At 40.8% G+C, this 26,917-nt stretch overlaps 2 protein-coding genes across 2 annotated transcripts in view; one reads left to right on the top strand and one right to left on the bottom strand.

The window, feature by feature from the left end:
• The window catches only part of LOC108767730 (uncharacterized), a 128,800-nt gene that overhangs the window by 469 nt on the left and 101,414 nt on the right, over positions 1 to 26,917 (top strand). The gene's annotated exons all lie outside the window — the stretch shown is intronic.
• The window catches only part of LOC108767740 (TSC22 domain family protein 1), a 78,701-nt gene that overhangs the window by 39,335 nt on the left and 12,449 nt on the right, over positions 1 to 26,917 (bottom strand). The gene's annotated exons all lie outside the window — the stretch shown is intronic.

Genomic DNA, 26,917 nt, shown 5'->3' with positions numbered 1-26,917 from the left:
CCGATCTCATCAGCTATGCTCGTTATATTTGAAGGAAACATCTCGTTATAATTACGAGGCGTTGGCGTTTACGAGCGAAAAGGAATGAAGCCTTATACTTGTTAACTTTAACATCCTGTTCAACTGCTCTGTCCTTTCTGGACAAGCGTGACTCAACCCTTTAAAAGATTTGTTAACTCGAACTTTGTGTTCTAACGCGAATTTGTGCGTTACGTTTAGATACGAACAATTGTCTTTGTCCATCTTATATTATCGAAATTATTTAAGTATCCATTTGTGACTGATGAAAATATTCTTTTTTATTTGATTAAAATTATTATCGTAAAATGAAATAAAAAACAGATAAACTGTTTGAAAATTAGGATAGATAAAATCAAAGTATTAAACATTAATAGATGTTACATAATTAGCATTTAAATGTTTGTGTAAATATTACTCACAACGATTGAAACATAACTTTTACGCGATGGGAATATAAGAAACGTTGAATTCAAAGGGCCGACGTCCAGAATGCGACAAAAATGATAGAGTCTGTCTCAAATTTCCATGTTAAAGTAGATTTAAGATTCTTCCGACATTTCGATTGCGATTCACACCATTGTCCCTTATGGCTCCTTTCGTGTCCCCTTACTAACATTCTTCGTCTGTCTTCCTATCGTCTTGGAATATATCTTAGAGCTCGCACCGCGGAATTCGCGCCCTGTTTCTATCGAACCGCCGCGCCGCCACCGCCTCTCGACGTGTTTCGTCGGACCGCACGCATTTGCAATTCTGACACATTTGGCGGTGAAGTATAACACAGTGCACGCTATTCGCTGGTGAATCCGCTCTCCTCGGGACAAAGACAAAAGGAGAAGAATACCCCCATGAGCTACGTGGCGGGAACGTTGGAATATCAAATGATTCTTGGAAAGATCCTCCCTGGTCCATCTCACGTCGTCTCTTCGTCTTCGATCCTGTTCTCTCCGTCGTCACTGACGTTGTTTCGCGATCTTCGTGGCCCCCGTGAATTTTCGGCGCTTCTTGGCGCAAGGCGGGGGGACGTGTCCCATCATTCTCCTTTTACTCTTCCTTTCCCCCTTTTCCCCTCTCGCTAAGTTTGAGAGGTCGTTAAAGATGGGTTCGAGGTCCAGGGCCGTATATAACGGATAATTGACAGCCGTGCCGGGGCCGCCGTTTGCTTTGCATGGACATTGAATCCGCGTGGATGGACGTACGGCCGAAAGGAGACGAGAGGCGGTGCGACGTGAGGCTACGAAATTCGACCGACCGGTCGAACGGAACCACGAGAAAGCATGAGACGTGACGTTCGGCCAGGAGGAAGTGGAGGGCAAATGCTTGTGCTCGCTCAACGGACTCGTAAATTCTTCAATTCTGATGTTCGGAAAGGCACAAACGCGATCGTGACACGGTACTTTCTTCCTCGCGAGGGGCAATCTCATTTCGGCTTAATTGCAGCCCGATGTAGCGGTACTTTAGCAGTTATCTATACCTTATCGAAAAAAAAGATAAAAATACGAGGCCTGTACCCCGATTCTGTAACTCTTAACTACAAATCGATACCGTTGTTGTTGCATAGATATTATATATGGTAAAAAAAAAACTGCGCAACACAACAACATACCGAACTGTTAAGAGTTACAGAATCGGGGTACTGGGATAAGAAATTAAAAATGTGAAAGTGTGAAAAAATGTGATTCTTTTTCAAGAAAAATAATAGAAATTTTATAATTTGTATAAACTAAAAATATGTTTTTTCATATTTCCATCTCTTCTGTTACTTTATAAAGATTGCGAAGCATTTCTTATTTGTACGATACATATATGAATGTAATCGATAGGAATTGGATTCAATTATGTAATCACAGTATCTATCTAAAGTGTCACGTATAGCATTTGCATATCGTATTCCTTTATTAAATAGTTGGAGTTCTGATAAAGCTAAATAAGACATAAAGTTACCGGTTTAATCGAGTTCTTTCTAAATCATACACGAAACTACTATAAAGTTACAGAACGAGTAATGGCCACTTGTGAAACCGATGCTATACGCAATATACAATTTTGCGAAGAGTTATACGTTTTCAATGCGCATGCATTGTTATTATCGGTGATTTAGCGAATATACCTAACACGCCCGATAATTGAGAGGGCAATTTAACCGGACAGACAAATGCGACAAGATTATAAAGATCCGTTCCGCGTTGCGTATATACGCACTTTCGTATGTGCGAGGCGAGGGTCGCGATACGTGAACGTGCGGTTACGCGAATCGCAAGTGGAGCGTTCGTAACGCCCGTGAAAGTATATGAAGTCTCCTTTAAATTACGCCGCAAATTACCATCTCCCGCTGTTTCGCCGTGCGCCGCGACCCCACGCGTGCCATGCAATAGCACGCAACACCCTCACGCATTAAGAGAGCTAATGAACTTCTCAGAGTATATTTCAGCTGGCCGTACATTTTTCTTTGATGCGTTCCGCGTCGTTATGAAGACAACGGCGATGATGATTTTCACACCCGAGCGGCTTTTTATCGAACCGCGCGCCGTCGACACGTAGGAGTACTCGCGCGTGTATGCACGCACGCGCGAAGAATATTAACGCTCGTGATTACGCCAGGACACGACGGACCTTTAATGCTTATCCTCCTCTCGCCAGTGAAATGCGATTTGCGAAGGCTCTTTAATCAAGTGACTTTATTATATGTTTGTGTCACTATATTTACCTTCTCCTAGTTATTCACGCACGAAATGCTAATATAAGATACGTATTATTATGTAGGAATTTAATAACTATACTTGATGCATGCTAAATTATTTAATTATCTACTCGCGACACTGAAGTTATTTATTTGCTTAAAATAGAAGACAGATTTTTCCTTTTATTAATTACTTCTAATCCTATAAACAGTTAAGCGCCTATAATAAATACATCATTACGTTCACATCAATTAAAAGAAAATATTTTATCTCTTATCGTATGTTTCTTGTAAACATTTTTGACTAACAATAAGTTTTTAACTTTCATAATTCCTTTTAACAATTTTTATATACTTGACATGTTTTCTTTTTCTAGGGGGGCCGGGGAGAGATTCGATGCGACAATATAATTCAAACATAAATATACTTGTGATTTTTGTGAGAATACCTTTCATTGCAATTTTATTGTTACATATCAGTTATTATCCCGAGGAGATTAGATTTGAATGTCTGATGTCTGAAATTAATTTCTGGTTTTATGACTCGAGATAGATAAAACCATAATCAACGTCGAAATCTATTTCGTTCGCTTTCTTGCCTCGAAGAAAGGTTGAAGCGAACGGACAAAAATGACTTGTCAAAAGATACTTTAGTCCTCCCTAAGAACCGGGTGATCGATCTAAAACGGCCAACAGGATCTACGGGTTCTGTTGATTTCTCGCAGGGTCGTGCCTGCGGTTTTCCGAACCTGTTTCTTCTAGTTTGTGCTTCTTACCTTTCTTCTTCGTAGCGACTCGCGTTAAAACCTTGTTCTCATTTGGCTTATATTAGTATTGGGGACGAGATAAAATCCGGTGGCGGATTAGCCCCGGTAATAGCATCGATACTAAACCAGTCCAGGACCGGCCTGATGTCATAATATTATGGTACGTGCTGATGTTAGTGGCGTCGTCGTGTGACGCGAGAACTTCCCTTTCTATCGGATGAACAATGTTAGTGTAGCTGAAAACCGACACGTGTGGTAGTGAAGCAACAATGTTAAATCGTCATAGATTTTCATTACCTGAGATAGAAAGAAAAATCTTTAAAAATAGAGATCGAAATAAAATTATTTGTTCTATACAAATAAAATATTTATTGCGCTAACAAGGAGACAATTAATTCAATGAGAAAAGCAGGAATTAATAGTAATAGGGACAATAGGCCCAAATGTAGAAGAACGGAAGATATGAAGGCGCATGCGAATCTGCTGTCCCATTAATTTTCTGGGAGAGCGAGCACAGAACTTGCCGATAATGAGTTAACGTGGGATCGAGGATCTCGTTTATCTTCGTCTTTCGCTTCAAACTCTCTCGCGTGCATCCGCGATCGAACTTGATGAACGTTCTATGACTTATCTCTGTCCATCTGATCAAAATCGATTGTAGAAGCAGAAATAGTCAGGAGAGGAAACAACGACGCTGAACTGAATGGGGGAAAAATACCGAGCAGTATATAGTAGACACCGCGACTACTTTGTCTGTCTGTACGCGTTGAATCATCCGGTCGGTTTCCTTTCACGAGTCGATGGCAGCCGTTCCCGCATCAAGGCCTGTGGTCTCCTCCGAGCAAGCATAATGACTCAATCCACGATCCACCTTGCCCCCACCCTCATCGTGACCACGAGGATCTCTCTCTCTTTCTCTCTTTCTCTCTTTCTCTTTCTCTTCCCCAACTTCTCCTCCTATCCGTACCACCCTATCTCTCTTTATCTTGTGAAGATTATACGTCCGTTCGTCTCTCGGCGAACCCGAAGACAAGAGATCTGTGGTTTTTCTCGTGACCGCCTGCTTTACACAGTTTCCTTTGCCGCTGTATTCTTTAAACTCCTTCCAACTACTCTTTATCTTTGTCTTCATGTTCTTGTTCTTCTTCTTCTTCTTCTTCTCCTCCGTTTTCTTTGTGATCGACCCTCACGGAGTAGACTTCAACGGCGTTAACTCGTGCGCTCGCGTGACGCTATGCTGTTTATAATGTTGGACGATCCCTCCTGTGATTATATCTCATGATCCTGAAGTCTGCTATGACGACGAGCTAGAACGACGGGGCGCGGACATCTTCAAATGACTAGTCCGAGTCCAGTAAGCGCGTAAGATCGGTGGCTGATTGACCGTTGGCTATATTATCTGCGACAGGCGAGGTATATAAAACACGCTAAAAATTATCGGTTGCTCGAATTAAGAGATTAAATTGAAACACATTTAGCGGCGGAAAGCATTCCGGAATTATACCATTTGCTTTACCGAAGTGTTATCGGGTTGAGGAATACGCATCAGTCAGGCAACCCTGCTACGAAGGAGGATTATGCGTCAGGCATGAATAAATGTATTCTTGAGTTATTCTACGATTTCGCTGAAAACGATAGAATTCCGCGGTACTGCGTGACAAATTGATTTACGTACAGGCGCTTTTACTGGAATGTAAGGATGTATCGTATTCACTGGAGCCGCGTAATTTTAATTTCTGTACGGTATCTACCCGATTGGGAGATAGGATACAATATACACGTGCATGCGTACTGAGAGACGCGGTGTTTATCATGTGGAGGTTAAGGTCGGCAGTATATCCCTAGCTAGGAGTGGCGATCCAACGATCTGCGTTGTAGCATCCGAGTAACGATTACCATACGGGGTCGCAATCGTACCCGAGATGCGCGCGAGATTGCTACCGAGTTGCGAATAATTGCGGCTTGGAATAAACGCTGCAGTTTAGATATTCATATCGAGAATAGATACTTTGGTAATATTTAAATGTATTATCACTAACCTTGGCGAAAATAAAAATCGGAGCGTAAGTCGAATGTAAGAGGAGAGTAACAAAAGCGTAAACGCCTCTCCCATTACATTCGACTTGTGCTTCGATTTTTATTTTTACCAGGAAAGATATTAGAAAAGTACTAGTTAACGATATCCGTTGTATCGGATTAAATCGACGAGAAGCAATTTACCTGGAGCGAAAAGCTTAGATGCACTGATATATCACATTATCTTCGTACCTTGTAATCACTACCAATACATAAGAGCACTTCTAGAGAATTTCTATTCGCATACATAATTGAATATATTGTATCGATTTTTCGAAAATTATGCGTGTCCAATCTTTGAGAAGCCTCTTCCTCTTCAGATAATTTAATATTTGTCGCACACATAAGAATGCATTCAAATGGCACAATGGCCGCTTAATTGACCGTAGGATATTGAAGTTGCGGACAAACACCGTCTCGTGCAGGTGGTTGGTTCTCTATCATCGTCGGAAATTGTGGTGTTTCGACGTTGACAGTGAACCGCTCCGAATGACTCTGCACTCTTGCGTCAAAGAATGAGGTCCAGAACGAGCCAAGCGCCAGCTTTTAGGGTTGCGCGCAGGACATTACGACAATGTTCCGCACCAGGTGTTCTATTGGAATTTGATAATAGAATTATCTTTGTTTTGTTTTCGAATTTATCATGTAATTTCATTTATTATTATTATTCTTATTTCTATAATGAATTTGTCTGCTATACAAGAATTTGAAATTTATAACTAAATATTTACAGTTAATATTGATTACTATCTAAAAGTTTGAGAAATTTTCGGTTACAGTTTTACATGATAAAATAGATTTTATTGGTTAAATAGTAAAATAATAAAATTTATTTTAATAGTGCAATTCGCGGCGCGTACTTAATAATATGATAAAATATTTTTGTTCTTGCTCGTTTGTGTTCTGTACCGTTTCGTAACCACGTGCACGCATGTGGAACGATGCAACGATTCGCATTTCCGAGGTTATAATGCCGGCTGGGGAGCGAGCCAGCGTATAGAAGAATGCTTAAAGACATCTTTATCCCATTCGGTGCGCGATAAGAATGGTCCAGCCTATTATTATGATTTCAATGCTGCGGACCGCCGATGCAAATCGCGATCGTGCAACGTTCTCCTATCGGCACCACCGATCGGCACGGTGATTGATTCTTTGGTATTCATGCGGATCGATGTGGCACGCGATATCATCGTCGTCATGGTGAAACCGCTGTTCTTGTAAGAGAGACAGTGTGAGAGAAAGAGCAATGACACACGCATATACATATTTGAGATACAGTGTATATTTGAGATACAGTGTCTAATGTATATACAACGTCGCGGTGTTCGGTCATTTTAGTTTCCGGCGAGTCGCAATCGGCGGCCACAACCGGTTCAAAGCTACCGATATACTACCGGCCGCAGCCGGCCGGATAGTTTTGAGTCTGCCCCTCGACGGCGAAGTTAGCCGAGCGAAACGTCATTTTTCAAGCGGTCGGATTTCTCTTGAGGATCGCCGGCGTGGTAGCGGTCGGTCGGTTCTGTTCGCATCGCGTTGGTTAAATGGAGAAATTGATTCATGAAATATGGGATCAATGCGCGTGGAACATTTAGCACCGCGTTTGCGGTCTTAATCAAAAGTTGCGCAACCCTTGTCCGCGCAGGTTCGCAAATGATAAATAATAACGTTGGTCGTGACTGTCATTACTTTCGCTATCTGCAATTGATTCTTAACGTATGTTCTTTTAAAATCCCCAGAGGAAACATTATATACTATGGCATGTATTCTTAATTCTACACGGAAAGAATGATTTTGCTGAAGTATTTTAAATTATTTTGCTGAAGTATCTAAATATTTAAATACACTGAAAAAAATTTACCAAATTTTATTAAATATTTGATTGAATAATACTAACGAAATATTTACTAAATGTAAATGTATATTTATTTAATTTAAGTATAATTTTCTTATTTTAAATAAATGTTTATTTACTGTAAGTAAATATTTCGTTAGTACTATTTAAACAAATATTTAAAAAATGTAGTAAATTTTTTTTTCAGTGTAGATACAGATCTGAAAATAATATTACTCAAACTGGTTGCTGGAATGTCAAAACTTCTTGTAGCATTGCTCATCATGCTTGAGTTTCTTACACAATTATTTTAATTATCCAACAAAATTATTTTCAGATCTGTATCTACCTAAATTTTTACATACCTCAGCATCATTCTTCCCGTGTGAAGTCATTTCATTAATTAATGCAATGGAATTTTTAGATTTCTCTAAACACTTTATACATATATGAAAAAAAATCTTTTTGTCAGAAACAATATTTATTTCATATTAATAATGACAAAAACGGTATCTAAGAATAGCAGACACAATTTCTGTGTACTTTCCGTTTTATTTAATAAATTAAGTTCAAAGAACAGAGCAATAAGGTCGAATAGCGATATGAAAGTGTGATACAAGGATTAAAAATTATCACTTGGTTTATCGAACTGGACTTCGGCTGTGAACCGTTTACAAGCAACCATGTCGCCATGAGGGCTAACCTGCGAACACGAGCGTTATGAACTTCCAGGCAAACTTTTACAAACTCACTCGCACTGGCCATATCTCCACGCGATCGTCGTTAGAGTCCCCTCGAGCGCCACGTTTACATGTGCATGCGAGAACTTTCGAGATCCGGTTTCCCGACGCTCGATCTGGCGAACCACCTTCTCGCCGCAGCCTGTTTTGTACGACGATGTCGGTGTCAGCTTAATAATGTCCCCAACGCGAAACCGTAACTTTGTGCGTCGGGTACCGGATAAGAACGAGGTACATTGGGCCTACGGTGTACGCGGTCGCGTCGGAAAGCGAGGAAGAAGCAGGGAAGATCTTGAGCTGCGAACGAGGGAAAGAGGAACCTGTTATTTCGACGGGCACGAAGCCGAGGCGAGATTATACGCTGTCACACACCGTTCGTCGCGCGGCTCTTTTTCGGGCCCGCGGATCCTCTCCGACCGCGGTCGGCATGGGCTTTCTCCTCCGGTCTCTGGCCCCCGCTCGTTTAAGAAACGCGTGAGCTCGCTCGCATAGCCGAATATCCGACATCCAGACGTCTTATTCGCGCGATTATCATTGTCTGTTGATTTGCGTTTTCGTGCTCATCACTTGGCTCGTTCTTGATGACTGGATGCCATCTGAACTTCCGTGTCTGGAATAACCATCATAAAAGTTGCCAAATAATACGTACGTTAACTTAAGTGTCTGCTGTAATGCCACGAATTCAACAAATTATAGGGTAGCGAGTATCAAATTTTTTAGAACTTTAAACTGAAGATTATTTAATCTTGCCGGAATGGGAAATTATGTGGTGCTCATACTTTGGGATATAAAAACTGTCCAGAATATATTTACTTTTTTTGCATCTGTCTTAACAATTTAAAGATATACATATTATTTACTTGTACTATATATAATATATGAATAGCATGGATTTAATAATTTGTAAAAATAATCTTCTCTTAAATAATTTCCAGTTAATTGATACATGGAATTTCTTAGCAAATTGTTTTTCTGATCTTGAGATACAACTAATTGTATTTAACTGACAGTTTTAAAAACGATCGCTTATTAATTTAATTACATAGATAAGTATTAATCACGTCAGACGAGCAATAATTGTTTTGCGTTATTATCTTCTCCGATACGTCTTGAGAAAGATTCAAACGCGAACACCTGGCGCCTTATCCGCTACGTTTAATCCACGTGATTATCATCGTTGGCTGGTTGGCATCCGATGATCGCGCATCATGTGAGAGCGTATCTCTACCGGCTGGCAATTCACATTCTGAAACCTGATAGACAGGCAGTATCCAAAGAATTGAACGCGGAAGATAGCAAGGAAAGTTCGCGACTTAGATGACCATCGACAGATCCGTTGATCGATTAACACGAAGTGAAAATCGTGTGTAAAAAATCCTTATGATTAATGGAAAACCATATAAAAATAACTAAGCGCCTTTCTGTCACTTTACAAATTGAAAAAACTGAGTTTGCTGAAGTATCAAAAAATTTAGATAGATACAGATTTAATATTAATTTTGTTGGGTTATCAAAATAATTATCCCAAGCAGAACAATAGAGTCATTATGATATCAAAATGACTCTAAAATGATCATTAAAAGTCATTTTCCAATCATTTTCGATTCATTTTAATGTCATTTTGACGTTATCCTGATTTAATGTTCTACTTGAATATATATAGGAAAGTTATAACGAGTAATGCTGCAAAAGATTTTAATATTCTAACAACCAGCTTAAACAGCTGACAAAATTATTTTTAGATCTATATCTAGCTAAATTTTTAAATATTTTGGTAAATCTGTTTTTTTCTGTATATCTTTATGTTTATTAGTAAATTAATTAATAAGTAATAACAGATAAATACACACTGACAATAACACTTGTGTATTTTTATAATGGTTTTCAGAACATTATAAGCATCACGATATAATCGGCGCTTGGTTTACTTTATATGAAAGTTGTATTTATCTGCCAATCGAAAAGGAATAATTGTGAGACATTATCGCGTTTAAATGATGACGTGACAAGAATGAATGGGAATTGATAAACTTGCAAGGAAAGTATTACGCGTAACATGTGCGTGAATACACCGAATGAAATGCACATTTTTCGCGCTTCATTCTTCCCGATAAAGATTGCAAAATCGTGCCTTTCCCACTTCCTGCCTCGCTTCATCGCGGATATGGTTATAGCACTCTACCATTCACTTATTTCAAATCTTCACGATCAGCAATCACGATTCATTACTCATGAACGTACGTTGGAAAATCCACTAGGCGGAAGAGAAGAAAGAGGTGTTAGGTTGATTTACATAACGATACATGCTACTTCCGTTGTGATTATGGAAACTGTACGTATCCATCGAATTTTACAAGAAATTTTATTTATTTAACGTTTATTTTTTAATTGTATAATTATTTCACAATAAGATTTGATATTCTTCCGTCTTAATTTGATATCTTTATGCTTTAAATGATGGAATATCATTTTACACATTATGACATGGGTATCGTGTCATTGCCGCTCGTTTCCGGAATATTACAATGGCCATTATTTTCATGAACATATTGGCGGCTACCGCGGTGTCTCATATCGAAATAGATGAATAGATATGGCTGAATAGACAAGCCAAACTTATCCGGTTTCGAATGTCTTATATGTATTATTTTCTTTTCCGTATAGGTACTTTCGCGTTTGATCAAGATTAGAACAGTCATCAAGCTCCATCTCCTTGGAACATTTTTTCCTCCTCTTAATAAGGCCGTCTCTCTATAAACCTGTCTGAAAAATGATCACATTAAGAGGGACAAGACTCGTTTTCCGTGGACCTAAATTTCACTCCCCGAATACACTGTCGTTGAATCTGGTTTTACAAACAGTCACTTGTGATAAATATTAAAGTACCTCTGCATTCCGTGTCATTATAAGTCGTTTAAGTAATACTAAATTTCAAGTAAATAAAAAATTCTCGTTTTTGTCGCAATAATTAGGAGAAACATGCAATTTTTTATGAACCTTATTTATTTAGGGACCATTTTACATTACAAGCTTGATTTTATTGTCAATAACAAGACTTAAGTATACAAAGTAACGTAATCGTTTTCTGCAGGTTTGTATCAGCATCATTTTTTTCTAAGCGTCGCGAGGAAAAAATTCGGACGGGTGCGTCCTACGTTTCTCTCGTATGTAAAATCTGATTGTTCCTGGCGGGGGGCGTCGAGTTCGAACGAAGTGTGGGCGAGTGAAGCGAAGGGAAAGAGCAAGACTTGGAGGGAAGAAATGTCAGCCCATAAATAGATGAGCTGTCGGAGCGCCGGGATTACGTATGACGGGACATGAGATCGGCGGCGGCGAGATGATATCTGGTGCGGGTAGAAGTCTATGGTGATAAATCTGTGGACCCTCTGTCAGGTGGTGGCGCGGGAGTTGGACTATGCCGAACCCAAGGCTGCCTCGGAGCTTCCAACCGTGCGCGACTCCTTTTGTCTCGTCGCTGCCGGAGATAAAGGGAATCGATCAAACCGTTACGAATTTCGCCACCGTGGAACGCGCCGCGGACGTGCGTCTTCGCGCGAGATGGTCGTCCTGGAACATTCCTCGATAGTAATCGGCAGATTGATCGATCGATAACTGATCGATGGCATGCTGATCATTTCATACAGATAACATATTGTGTACGAGCGTTACGATAGTATAATTATTAGATTTTCAGATAAATATTCTATGCTGATTAAGATGCCACTTGTTTTTACGAAAGGAAGTAACGATAAGATTTATATGTACCTATATAAGTTGCGTGTAAAGTATTATTAGCTACAGCTGAGGACTCGTCCTTACTGAAGCTAATAGTGCGGATTGACATACTGGTTTCTTCTTTATTTTTATAAAAATAGAAGAAGAAGCAGCCATATGTTGAATGTCGATCTGCACGATCAACTTCAGTAGGAACGAACCTTGAGAAAGAACTAATACGTCGCTTCCTCTTACATCTCTCCATATGATTCCGTTTAACGCAGACTTCGTTTTTTCGTCGGGATCTTTTTTTCTTTTCCGACTATTTGTCACTTTGTGTTTTGAAAACGCTTCGCGATCATTTGCTTTCGAGCTCGCTCGGTCGTTGACAAGCTTAGGGGATGCTCTCTTTTCGTTTCTACTTTTTTTTTTGTGGCGGTGCCCTATACGGTGAAAGCCGTGTCTTCGACGGCTGATCCAAAGGGATTGGACATTTGTCAGGGAAGGAACGGACAATATAAGAAGCCCTGGCTATAACATCAGAATTCTCATAATCCCCCAAAGAGAAGGCCGGCGCTGTGCGAAGAGAGACGCGATGTTTTAATCCGTAAACACGTCGTTTGGCCGACGACAACGAGGATGACGACAACGGCCGACGATCGAATCTCGTCGGCATTTTTACCGACGGTAATCTCTCGCCTTCGGCTTCACGCACACGTTGGTTAGCCGGTAGCAACCCTCTGAACACTTTAGATATTTCATAACGCGTACGCGGTAGGGTGATCTCATTCGTTGCGGTCGCCATCGAAATTCTGAAACGGAGATTTAGCCCGAATTCACCAGACCCGAGAGAGGAAGAGAAAGAACGAGAGAGAGAGAGAGAGAGAGAACAACGTTGGACAGGCTCCCGAAATTAATGGAAGGATTAAGAAGCGCGCTTCGTGGTAATATTCAGGCTCAGCAAAAAAAAGAAGCGATTCTCACACGTTTAACCTCGGTAAATCCATTTTATAATTAATCGCAAATTAAACCCAGGCACAATTACTGTCGCGTGAACGATTATTCGAATGTGTTCTCGCGCGAACAGTACAGTTGCAGTAGCGAACGTAATCAGCCGGTTGCTTCATAACACGCGTTTCTCCTTCTGCATCGTGCGATCGTATCGCACCCGCATTAAGATCCAGTAATACTCGATTCGGTAAGATCGGATTAAGAAAATCTAGATGGTCGGCAGGTGCCTGATCCAGCAATTACCAGATGATCTCTCTCGAAAAAACAACGCGCAGTCACACGAGAACGTTGGGAAAAACGTTGCATAATACCGTTTGTTCGCGAGATACGGCACTCTCAGATATTTAATTGGTGCACTCGTGCAGCATGTAGTTGACTGCACTAACATCCGTCTACCTTTCTTTCCACCCGATCTCGTAGCGAGATAATACGACTAGTTTATGAGCGTTAAGAAAGTCGCGCGATAACGAGATCTGCGCGATTCAAGCATTTAGAACAGCGCTGTGCAGGGTGCGCGATTAACGTGTAAAGCGGGAGATCGTGAGGGAATAATTATCCGAAATTATCCACATGGAAACGCTCACCGCGCTAGTTGTCTTTACACAGGCCAAATAAAAGCGCGCACCCTCTTCCGTTTCTGTCAAGTCCCGATTTCAGATAAAATCCGCATAAAAGAAAACAACTCGCGCACACCCACCGTCGATTCTATCAGTCGGTCGGCTCGTGTGTGCCCGATCATGGTAAAGCAAACACACGTATCGTCTACCAGGGTGTACCGATGCATCGCAGGAAGAAAGGAAGAAGATTGGTAGTACTCGCAGCCTGGCAGGGTATAAAGGTTAATGAGCGCGCAGGCGCAACCTATTATTTCAGCCCGTTGGGTTTCTACGTCCCTCTCGCTTGCGCGTTAGTAATCCCCCTGTTACCCTCCCGATTCTCTTGATCCTTGTCCATCTTCTCGGACTGAACGCGTTGCCGGTCTTCCTCTCGCCAAAATCGGACCGCCGGCGGCAGGGGGGGGAGGAAGAAAGCAGAGGAGGTCGCGTGAAGAGGACGGAGGAAGAACAAAGTGCAGTGCGAGAGGAAGACACTGCGCGAGGGAGGCAGGAGGGAGCGCAGCAAAGGTTCTCAAGAGAAGGGAGAAGTGGCAGACCTTGAGCTGCCACGAAGCTCTGGATGTCTTCATCCTGCCTCAAGCTGTGCTCGAAGAGAGAAGTCTGCCGGTACGCTGTTCACCTCGACCGCGTGCACACGCGCGCACCGCACGGACAGGGGGTTTCGCGAAATCCTTTAAATTCGTACGTAACGCGGGCGGCCCGTTGTGCTCGAAGGACGCCGGCTTCGATTGGCGGCAGGCTCGCCGGCTGCCGGCGGCATCGCTGAGAAATTCGAGAAATCGAACTCCGTCTGCTATGCTCGCACGATCTCTCGCACGTTCTCACGTTAAATCCCATCCGCGAATATTTCGCTTCCGAGAATTTCCAACGAAATAATTTCGACGAATATAATTTTCTCTTCACCGCTCTTACATGCATCGGTAAATGATTATTGCTGAATTTCACGAACGATTAATGTTGTTTTTTATTAACAATTCTGATGTAATTGATAGTATATAAAAGTATATAAACTTCGATAAGTAAATTCTATGAGTAAATAAAAATCAAAAGTAAAAATGGAAGACGAGAATAATATTTCCTAAGCAGAAAAAATATTTAATAATATTCCTTAACCGGTTATTTTCATCACTAGTTGTTCTGCCGTTTCACATTTTGCATAAATTTTCATCAATCATTGGCCGAAGATTAGCACTATAAGATTGCATTCTCGGCGATGTAGTTTTTCATGATACCGATTACTTGCACGCACTTTTCTAATATTCCGTGACATACACGGTTTACTAATAAGAAACTGGCATTAGATATGTTAAATCTTTCATGTTAGCATTTTTCAAAATGCAAACTTGCGGTAATCACTATGATTTGTTGAGAACTATTTGTTTATAAAATTCTTAGAAAATTTCAAATATGGACATGTCACGCAGATAAGATTATATCGATGGATTTGAAATTCCTGTACAGCCTTATCTAAAAGAGAGTTTGCCTGGTATTCATATTTATCTATATAGGAACAATTTTATCATAATGATTATTTTTAGTATGGATTATGAAGTGATAAAGTTCCTGTCTCTCGAAAAAAAATTTGTACAATCATTCTGGCGTGGAAGCATACATTTTTACATTCGACACGGACTACGCATCCAAAATTAAGCGATGACGATCGCTATTATGCGTCGTCACGATTTCGCTGCATTCTCGGCGCAGTTTTTCGCTTCTCCGCCGCGCGTTGTTGACTTTTCCCGATAGCTCTACATTCGTCACACTAGCGACCCTCTGCCTCCTGTTTGTCATCGCTATAATACGGATCCTTTTCTTCCTGTTTGTCACCGAGTACATGTGCAACGCCCGGCAATCCGAGAGAAGGGCGTGTACCGTTCCCAGCAAGAATGTATCGCGTGCATGTAGAACGTCCCTCAAAAACGACCGATTCCAGTAGTCGTTTTCGCAAAACAATCTCGATACTAGTAATTACAAACCATGCGCGACTTATTGCAATCAGAAAAAAGTTATTTGCTTCGTAAGCATGGATGTCATCAGGAGAGAATGCACTTGTATTTCTCGGTTTTCGAGATAGGAGAAGAAACTTCAATTAAGAAACATCGTTTTACTAAACTGGTCATAATTCAGTGGCATCTCTTGAATGTTTGTAAATGGACGTTGTATTAAAGGATGATATCTTGTTTTGTACGAAGTACCTGTCTGAGGAGAGAATGTACTTACGTTTCTGGGCTTTCGAGATAGAAGAAGAAACTTTAAATAAGAAATCATTTTAAACTAATCACAATTCAATGCTCGTGTATTCTTTACAAATAGACGTTCTTGTTTTACGTGAAGAATCAGTTTAACAGGAAACACGTGTTTAACATTTTCGAAATTATTGTCGCCTCGTATACTATTATGTTGCTCACGAAGCAAGACATTGGGCGACAAGCGTGGACCGCGACGGCTCGTCGACGTTACAAAAGATCGAGCCATGGTAGGTCAACTGCGAGAGCGGATTCTCGTCTTTCACCCTGCGTGCGCACACGCACGCGTGTACCCTGTACACACACGCAAGTATAGCTCAAGCCGCGTGCTCTCTTTTTTCTCCTCTCTCCGTTCCGTAGGTCGCAGATCAGGTCGGGGCCCTTTGTGAGTCCGATATACGTCACACGGCGTGGTCCGTCGGGTGGGACGTGGCGGTGTCGGAAGAGGGTGAGATTTAATGCCGTTCTCCTTCTCCCTGCCTATAACACGCGTTCCCCCCCTATATCGCTCTTCTCTCCTTTTGCTCGCTTCGCGCATCTCTCTGCACGCTCGCTACACGTATCGTGCTGCTCTCTCTCGCTCCGACCCGCTTTTGTGGCAACCGTTAAATTGGCTCTTCGGGGTATGCATCTGTCGCTAATACCCGAGGCGAACTCACCGACCATGGACCAGCACTTCCATGCTCTGTGGTTTCACCACGGAGACGATATTCAGTGGTGTCAAAGGTCGGTGATACTAATCCGCTCTGCCTTAAGGTTCTATATATATCCAAGTAATTGTCCAACTCTTGTTATAATGTCCAACTGTTATAATATCGCGTCATTGTTTATTTATTGGTACAATTAATATAATTCTTTAGGTGAAATTTAAATTCCTCAACTATTCGTTCAAATGCCAGTTTGTTAGGATTTATGATTACATAGTGATTATGATTACATAGTGATGCGAATCTTTAGATCAGCATAATATAATTTTCATGTAATACACGACGTATCATAGTTTTTATCGGTATGAAAAACTTCATGTCTCATGTAATCACCGTTAATTAACATTTTCCGCTTTGCTTGTCAACGACTCGTATATCAGTTGGCGTGCAAGGTCTTACATTTCGCGCCACTCGAAAACGTCGGTACGTCGGGCGAAAGAAGGGAAGGACTAATTAGTCGTCCGGAGTACGGCAGCCGAGATTTAATTACAGACGAGCAGACCGAAAGCAGCCGAAGCCAGTGGTCCGTGGCGACGCATCCGGTGCTCCCTCGCACACGAGCGATTCGAATGTATGTAAATGATTTGCGCGCGCGCGTAATCTCGCGGACGATTTTTCTTCTTATCGCGTTCGAGGAGCTCCTCCACATTGTGTATTCAACGGGGTGGAACCGACGACGGCGGCACTCGGGACGCGCTTCTCCGCGGAGTAACAGTCGCGATTTTGCTATTTAATTAACCAGCCGAATATCAATGGTAGGCATCTTAATTCCTCGGTACGTACGAGTCACGCGGAGCCAAAACACGGAGCTGGAAGTCAGTAGCTTGTAGCGCCAACCGCAGGCGCTATCACGATCGAGTCCCTTTCCTTTTTTCTAGAGTCCATCTCCCGACTCATCGCGGTGATTCCCCTCACGATCGTATAGCAATCATCGTTATCTCAATCTCGTTTCCACGCATGGAAACCTTTCTCTATTAAGTCCGCATTGCGGGTGAGAGGGCAGTGCGGCCGCTGGTAGGTAAAATCATCGGATAAATTACGCTCATCGCTATCCGCAATGCGTGAGCACCGGAACCTGTCGTACAACACGAGCGTCTTCGTTTTTCCCCCGATTTCACAGAGATTACAATCTTCCTGTCACATCCACTGCGGCCAGGTCGAACCACAGTGACGCCGAATCACAGTGGACCATTGATCGAGTCTCATTAGGTTTTAGTATTATAATTATAGATTCATCAGAAGCGTTCGGTTCTTACATAACGAGATATCGTACTCTAGCCGGATCATGGCTATATATCACAGTTTTAATCACAGTTTTAATTCTCCCCTTGTCTCGATATCAATAAAAGATAAACGAATATAGAAATCATCCTGAATGATTCCGAGTTGCCTCGGGATTACTTCTCTGCTTCTTTTACCGTGGCTCTGGTATCTATTTCTGTACAGGTCAGATAATTTACTGCACTTCTCATTACAGTATAAAACGAATGGATAGCTGGATTTTTATTTTTATCAGATAGATTTCAAAATAATTTTATTAGATTTAGATCTAATGTCAATATTAATATCCTATCTTGTTTCAAAGTCTGGAATGAAAATAAATCGATTTACAAAGAATGTGGTTTTTATCGTCTATAGATAAAAGTTTATTTTATTTTGTATTATTATATATGATAGTTAAGTTCAGGTTTAACAATATTTGTATTTTTATGAACAAAGTTATTATTGAAGTAGATATTTATACACAGAAAGGTTTTTTACTGAAAAATTTAAAAATTTAGCTAGATATAGATCTGAAAATTTTGTTTGGATCATTAAAATAATTATGTAGGATATTCAAATTAGTTGTTAGAATATTAAAATTTTGTACAGCATTGTTGATCATGCTTGAAATTACAACGTAATTATTTTAATGGTCTAACAAAATTATTTTCAGATCTGTATTTAGCTAAATTTTTAGATTCTTCAGTAAAATGGTTCTTTTCGTCTTGACACCTAAATTTAATTTGAGACACACTTTTATTTGGCTATGATAGATTTTAGATGATTACTAATCTCTTTGTGTCTACAATATGCCTTATAAGGATTTCAAGTTCTTTTTGCGTAATCGGTGACGAGAGCGTTGGTCCCAAATTTTCTGCAGAGTGTTTCGCGATCCAAGATCGAATATGCGATCGAGTGTGTAAGTGCGAGAGCAGGCCACCAGCAGAGCTTGGACCACCTCGACCGTCAGTGCAGTCGGGGTATAACCGTTTTCTCTCCTTCTCTTTCTCTCTTTCTTTGCCTCTCCCTCCCTTTGAGCGTTCTCTCTCTTACGGCATCTCCCATCTCAGACCGACACCACGATCAAAAAGAGAAGCTGAGACCGGGCCAGGACCGCCGCGGAAAGAATGCGTGGGCTGGACATAATGATTTGGACTTTGTCGGCCGGTGGCACGGACGACGAGCGTTCGTGAAACTAGATTAGGATGCGATTATAAATATTCAACGCTTTAAGATTACAAGAATGCCTATACTCGTATATTCATCGTATAGAATAATGACAACAACTGTTCTTTTGAACAGAATAACGTTAAACGATATTTGTAAAATTAATTTGTCTAATTTAATTACTAGTAATCTCTCTCTATTTTATATTTATTTTATATATCTTTTATCTTTAATAAAAGATAGAGTTTTAAGTCGGATAATTAAAAATGCAATCGTCTGTAGATATACAGTTATGAATATGACCGCGTTCTCCGTATATGAACCTTAAGGAATCCGGAATAATTTAATTACTCAATTAAATAACTTCAGGTAATATCGAGTTCGTGCGGTTGGCGTCGATAATTTACGCCCGCCAAATGGCTTCATACGAGCTTGCCAGTCTCTGCGAGACGCGAGAAAATCAAGTTCTTAAGACCGCTCTTTGCTGCTTGAGTAATTGCACGGCGATTTCCCGGAGGCGAAAAACATTTGCGGCCTGTGATCAAGCGGTGATTGCGAAGATTTCCTGCGATTTACGGTCGAAACGACTGTTAATCAGAATGAGACCACCAGCGCCTGGCTCCGTGTCGGAAGGAGAGTCGCGAATTAAAGTCGCAGTCGGGGACACGACTTTACGAGCGTCGAACGTTCTCCAGAATGCGAGTCCAGTGCGGGGCGAAGCGATATTAGCCTAATCGTTTGAAGTTGGCTCACCAAAATAAATTGGCTTATTTGCATGGGAATTAGGAATCCCCCGTGGACCTCAACGGGATCCTATCTACGTTGCCCAGCCATCCTCGAATGTCACCGATAACGGGATTCTCTGTAAATCTGCTATCTTCTTCTCTTCTTCCTGCTTTTCTTTCTCGGGTACTTTCATGCCGCCGCGATTCTGGAATGCGATCGCGATCTTATGTACTTTAAAAAACTTTAAAATCGCTGTTTAAATTAGAATCTTCTTATCTAACCACAAAATCTCCGTTTCACGAAAGAATATCTCCCCGTTTGAGATATATAAAAATATCTTTATTATTCCATGACGTCGACAAATCGCCGAATATCGACTACATCGATTTCTGTGAAAAATTCATGGCAAGATAATTCGATGAAATACGATCAAACAGATACAGATTAAATATCGGGTCAACTTCAATGCATGTTATAGGCTCTGTGTGGTTACACTTTCTAAAAAATATGTAAAGATTGCAGCAATATCAATTAATTAGCATCGCAGTAAATGCCAACTAAAAGTAACATAATATCAATGTTATAATTTCACATTCAACAATGTAAATGTTATGTAATATATCATATTTTATTAATATTGTTGAATGTGCAATTATAATTATAATAACATTGATATTATGTTACTTTTAATTGGTGTTACTGGGACTAGCACAATAACAGTATCACAGTTTTATTAACAGTAAAAGGTTCACATACACTTCTTTTTTTTTAAGAAAGCTTCTTAGAAACTAGATGATTCATATTATACAGATTGATCTAAATTAATGAAAAATTCTTCCATTGATACTCTTTAAATCTGAATCAATGGATAATTACTGATATCAGTGCCAAGTATGCCACTGGGTAATTAGTGACTATCCATTGAATCAGATTTAGAGAGTACTGAGTGAGAAAATCGGGTGAGAAAATTATGTGCAGATTTCTATCGTTGTATCGCAATTGGTGCCAAAATTATTTGCAATCAGTGTATCTGACAAGGTTGTTGGACGCTAATTAAGCTCCCGGTATCACGAAAATTACCGCCGACGGGATATTGCCGATACAACTCGCAACACATAGTACACAGACATATACATATATATACTTATCCAACAGCGGTCGAGACCGTACACGGGCAATTAACATAATATTACTTATAACGCAGCGTTTCTAATGGGATATTTATTGCGGTCCGGCTGCTGCGCGGGTCTTCGCACAGATCGTGCGAACACATCCCTCTCTTCGCCGTTCCTTCGATGAACCCTCTCTTCACCGTGACCGTCGTTGATTTTTATTTTCTATCCCCATATGTTACGCATGTATACGCATCCCATGACGCGGCAGGGAAGAAGGGAGGAAGATGCATCTGCGTTGCGTTGCAGAGCGCGTCGGCGCGCCCGATGTTGCATTCTGGCACGAGCTCACCGTTATCTGCGTAACTAAATGACCGCGTAGTCCCGCAACCTGGTCGCTTCCGGCTGATGCGAGGGAAGTCCGTGCATGCCGACGCACTTCTCCAGGGTAACGTCAGACTCTGCAGACTATAAGGATAACAATTTCTCGTGTTTATGGCCCTACAGTGTCTATGAGAAAGCGGCGGCGATTGACATTTTACTGCTGTTTTATGGCGACCATTATCGCGCGAGGGATTTCCGAAATTAGAAGGAAAGCGAGCTTGCAGTAAAAGGATGACAAGGAGAGAACTCTTGTTAGAATCAAGGATCGCAAAGGGAGAAAAGAACGACGCAGAAGGAAAGATGGGGGCATGCTCCGTGCTCCACTTGAAGAAGGAACGATTGGGACACTCGAGAGAAGCCACGTTGCCTTCGATATCTGTTCGTTACAAGTGGAAAGGAAGCTTTCTCCATCGTTGATAATACTAACTAGACACGAAGATATTGTCCCGCGATGCCTTTCGAACTGATTAACTTTACGAGCGTATTTCCTTAAAAAATGCTTTTAACGACGCTATGGACACGCATTAACTTCGAGGAAACGATAATGTCTCTATTACGTGTGTATTCTTGACGTTGAAAATATTTTGATATTTATTTGAAAGATTCAATGGTCAAGACATCTGTGGGAAATAAAATCGACACGGTAATCAGTTAGGCCTTTTTATGAGCGGTCGACGCGCATGATGGACGTTGCTTATGTTACGGCAGCTGTCTCCGATATCTTAACTGGCTTTCTTCGCACATGTTTTTCGGGTGACGTGCACTGTCTAAAAAAGGATTCATGCTGGTGTAAATGTAAACATCGAAACGACGATGTTTACCACGATAAAAATTTTACGGCATTTCACGTATATTACATACATTATCATGTTCGATACTTATAATATCTTAAACATCTTCATATTATTTCACGAATAATTTATCTCGTTATTGTAGAATATCTTTGAATATAATATAGAGAGAGATATGTAAATTCACGTTTTATTTTAAGGAGAAATTTCAAATAAAAGATGAATAATTTTTTAATGAATATTAATTAATAATAATATAATAGTTATTATAGTAATAATGAAGAAAACAACTTAATACGATAATATGCTAAATTTTAAAGTAACGTTTAACAGTTAATTAATTTTTATTATATATATATATATATATACACACACATGTACGAATATATATAATTTATAGATATATAGACGATCTTTATCTTATAGGAAAAATTTAAACTCATATTAAATCAGGATAAAACATATAAATCGGTAATTCTGTGATCACGAGTTAATATTATGAATTTCTTTTTTTAATTCTGATATGAGATCAACCAAGCATGAGATTTGATCGATTCAACGATCGTAATTGGCGATCACTGAGATAATACATGAGAAAATTGAGCTCCTTTGCGAACGATATTATTCACATCCTACATTAAATTGGACTGAGAATTTTTCGATATTTTCTAGCAATAGGTCTTGACCGCGTTCGTAACCTGCAGGAACATCATGTATCTAAGAGAACGTCTACATTGTTTCTCAGAGAGAAAGGCGGAAATGGCATCTCTCTTTATCTCTTGTTGTAGGATTTGCAAAGAAGCAAGTACGTTATACATATGGGAATACAAATAGAAAGCAACAACTGCGAAAGTGCATTTCGATCGAATGCACTTTCAATCGTGAAAGAATCTGCGAAATGTGAACGTAGCACGCAAAGAAGCTACAAGATTCGTAAAATATTTTGCCTGACACATCGTTACACGGGAGACTTAAAAATGTTGATGTAAAGGTACAATATTCTATTAATGAGATAGAATATGCTTCTCTTTCTCGAGAAATATATCTTTAGCGATATTTTTTTGCGTTCGTTTATTTCAATCCCTTTGCCGCGCAGAGTGAGCTGTTAGTCTGTCGGAACCTTAACGATGTTCGATAAATCGTAAAAAGGTCCCTCCGCACCTTTTCTGGATCGATTATCAAGCCGGACTCAAGAAGAGTAGCCTTCTTCCAAGAGAAGAGAAATAAAGAGAGAGAGAAAGAGCGTTTGCTCACGCACATATACTCGGAGCGGTAACTTGCGAGAGAGCGAGAGGGACATCGCCGGAGAGCCTCTAAATACAGGTTCGAAAAGGAGAAACGAATTACCTACGAATCAGTCCCCACCACCTCTCTCCCTATCGGTCTTCTGCGAGCGGTCTCTTTTATCCTCGTCTTCCACTTCGCTTGGGAAAACGACCGCGGTCTTCTCTCCCGAAGGGACTACCTTGTATTTCCTCTTCTTTTTCCCTCCCCCTTCTCGTGTCCTCCCCCCCTCCCCCCTCTCTGCGTCTCCTCAGTTCCCCTCACCTCTAGAACGTCTCCATTAGAAGCCGTCGCACCTTCGGGGTCTGCGCGGTCTCCTAATTTGCCTACCGATCCGCACGATTTCGCTCCAGGTATCATGGTTCCTGCCCCGAAGATCGAGCATGCGAGACACGAAGCACCAAGCAATTTATTTTGAGCCTTTGGTACTCGTGGATTGCAGGCGCTTTGTTGGTCGTCCCTCCCTCTGCTTTCGTGGTCCTCCTGGTTCCTTCCCCCTCCCCCAAACCGTCCTCCCCCTCGTACACCTTCCACCATCTTCACCGACCGCAATCTTCTCGCCCGAGGTGAACCTGGTATTCATCGTTCTCGTTAGTCGTCGAACATCTTCATCGGGAGCCAATGGATACCGCGACGTCTTAATAACGCGCCTGCCGATCGCCGGGCTTTCCTTCCCCTTAATCATTCCGATTCTCACGACTCGCGGACCGGTATTTTGTTTTGCTTGCATCCCCTTCTCCCCCTCCCCCTCCCCCTCCGGTTGCGCGTCTTAACTCTCGGTTGGTGCACGATAAGTCTTTATGGAATCCCATCCGCAGTATGGTAGTTGTTTACCAAATTTATCATGTCATTGTTGACAACAAATGTTTTCTTGCTGTGATATGATAAATTTGGTAAACAACTTAGATAAGATGTAAAGCAAAATACATTTTAAATGCATATAGCTTTTATTTTTACATATTTTTTAATTTTATTATTTATCAATTTTCAATGAATCTATATACAATATAATGCACATTCACATTTTATGGTAATTATTTGGACAACAGTTATACATTTGTCAAAATTATTCGACATAATAAATTGCAATACGTTCTTTCGCGAATTATTTATATATATAGTGACAATGTTTATAATTTATATGACAATGTATGAAATTGAAAAAGTTCAAAGATTAACAAGAGACCCGTCAGTAATATATGAATGAAGTGAATTAAGGGTAATTTTTAGTTAACTTCTAGAAATCTCTAGTGATGCTTATTAAGTTATCGAACTCGACTCAAATTGGCGAGAGATCGACTTAAGAAAATTCCACGTGAAACGCTATTTATCTTCCTCAACACGAATTTTCATGCTTAACGTAATTTATACGCTTTTTCTGCAAGCAGAGCTTCTTGTCATATCTTCAGGCAAATGCGAAATGTATTCATACATTGCATCAAGTTTTGCAATGTATTCGCGAGTACGATATTTATTTCGAGCGTATCGCCGGTCGACGTACGTGATTTCACCTTTCCTCGGGGATATTCGCAGGTAAACGCGCATGAAAATCGGTAATCACAGCTCGCATATCGCGCTCTCTCGCTTTTGTCCCGCGTTTCGCCGTTTCTTCCCCGCACAATTTGATAAATATTCCGCGCCCGTTAATCCCGCAGAGACCGGCCAGTCGATCCCCGGAAGAACGCGCTCTCGTAATTTGCAACAAATAATGATATTAACGTCGTCCATCACCTGCGTAAGAGAATACTCGTGCGGCTGCGCCGTTACCAGACTTAAATCAGATTACATCTAACTTATCCTCCGGCGCGGAGAAAGAGAGAGAAAGAGATCGAGAGAGTCCCCGCACGCGGCATAAATCACATCCGGACGTACGCGTTATGTGCGCACAACGCGTGCAATAGAGAATGGATGTAATTAGAGCGCGCGTGTCATCTACGCTAAAACGCGGTCCGAGGCTCATTACCGAGATGCACGGTAAAAAAGCGGCCGATCATCAATCTTTGTGAGTCTTCCATGGTCTTCCACGCGAAGATAATGCCCTACTTATCAAGCTGCCAGCTCGACGATAAACTCATCCTGTTCTCGCAACTTTACATTCGCCGCCGCAGCCGCAGCCGCCGAAAACTCTGTAATCATCCGCCGTAATTACTAAATAATCGTTAGCGTGGCTTGATAATACATCGCAAGGGTCGATTCACGACGTCCGTATCAGCGAAATCGTGTAGTGCCTATAAAAATAATTCTTCAGTACAATATTCCTGTCATGATGTTTGAATCATAATTTTAATGAACAGAATTATTTGTCGGAGATGCCTGCAATAAATAACGAAAGTTTAAAGTTTTCTCTACAAAATCATTTTTCAAAAGTGTCTTTAAGATTTTTTGTTATCGCGGAAATAAAGTAAATAAAAGGAACATTTTAACTTTAATTGCTCATACACAGTAAAAAATCGTGCCACCATATGTAGAATTTTTCTTGTGTTACCACATTTTGATTATTACTTCAATGTAAAATCAACATACAACTGATATGTTATTATTTTTGTAATATTTTGATGTGTTAGATTTATGTCACCTTTCTAACTTAACAATTGCGTATGTCAATTAAAAATGGAATATTATTTTGAGTGTTTTTAACACAATTGTTTCACTTAATCTATATATCTCAAAGTCAATTTAACATGTAAGAATTTTTTCATTTACATTATACGAACAAAAATGTTTTATTAACATTTTGTTACGAGTTACTGCAACTACTCTTTTATGTACTCTACTTATTTTATATGTTAGTTTTAATCACCCTTAAAGTCAAAATAACAAATATAAATGTAAAGTATTGTATCAATTATTTAACAAATAACTAATTCGTTAACAAATAACACAAGACAAATGAGTTACTTTAACTTAAAATTTAGAGTGGATGTCCTGGGACATGTAAAAAATGTAAAAATTAACATTTTCTTTTTTACTGTGTAACTCAGTTAAAAATCATCGTACCGCAATTTAAAACACAGATTCGTGAAGAGCTGAAACGATATAATGCTGGAATGATATAATTGCAAAATTTTTTAAAAACCTGTAGATACAAATGTAGCGAAGTAGCGCTACAAACTTTTGTTCCAATCCAATAAATCGAAATTATTTCTGCAACTCGCAAGTATCTTATTTCGAATTCATTAAAACTCTTCGCGCTCGCTCGCCGTAATTTAACCACGCCATAAAGTCAGTGCCGCGGATCGACCTTACATCCGTGCCGATCTCCGTTTATATAGGTATCCAATGTATATCAATCTTCGACAATGAGTCCGACTCTCGCCGGTGCGTTTCAGTCTCTCCTTTTTAAAGCCGCACTTGACACAGCCTTGACTCTACCGGCCATTACGCACGTGGGCGTCCCGCCCGGAGCGTTCGCGAGCCGCGATTCACCCGGCTCGCAATTGCACTAACGAGTTTCGCAACGCGGCGGCAAGAGCCGCCCCGTAGAATGCATCGAACTGTAATGAGGGGAAAATTAGCGGCAGCGCCCCGGCACCGAAGAACGACGCGGTGATGGCGGGGCGGTTGCACCAGCCGCTTGATTTCTTCGTGTAAGCGATTAGCGTAGCAGCAACGCCGACCGGCACCATCGCGAGATTTCCTTATGTCAGGGGCGAGGCGCAACCAAACCGTCTGCCTGCACTTATGCGAGCCGGCTCGTACTTAAGTCGAGTTAGGCGTTAGTTAAGTTGGGCCAAGGGCTACCTTGAGAGAGAGAGAGAGAGAGAGAGAGAGAGAGAGAGAGAG

The sequence above is a fragment of the Trachymyrmex cornetzi genome, unplaced genomic scaffold (assembly GCF_001594075.2).
Source record: "Trachymyrmex cornetzi isolate Tcor2-1 unplaced genomic scaffold, Tcor1.1 scaffold724, whole genome shotgun sequence".
In the NCBI taxonomy this organism is placed as follows: Eukaryota; Metazoa; Arthropoda; class Insecta; order Hymenoptera; family Formicidae; genus Trachymyrmex; species Trachymyrmex cornetzi.
Note: the sequence above shows the minus strand (reverse complement) of the source record. Positions and strands in the feature narration are given on the sequence as shown.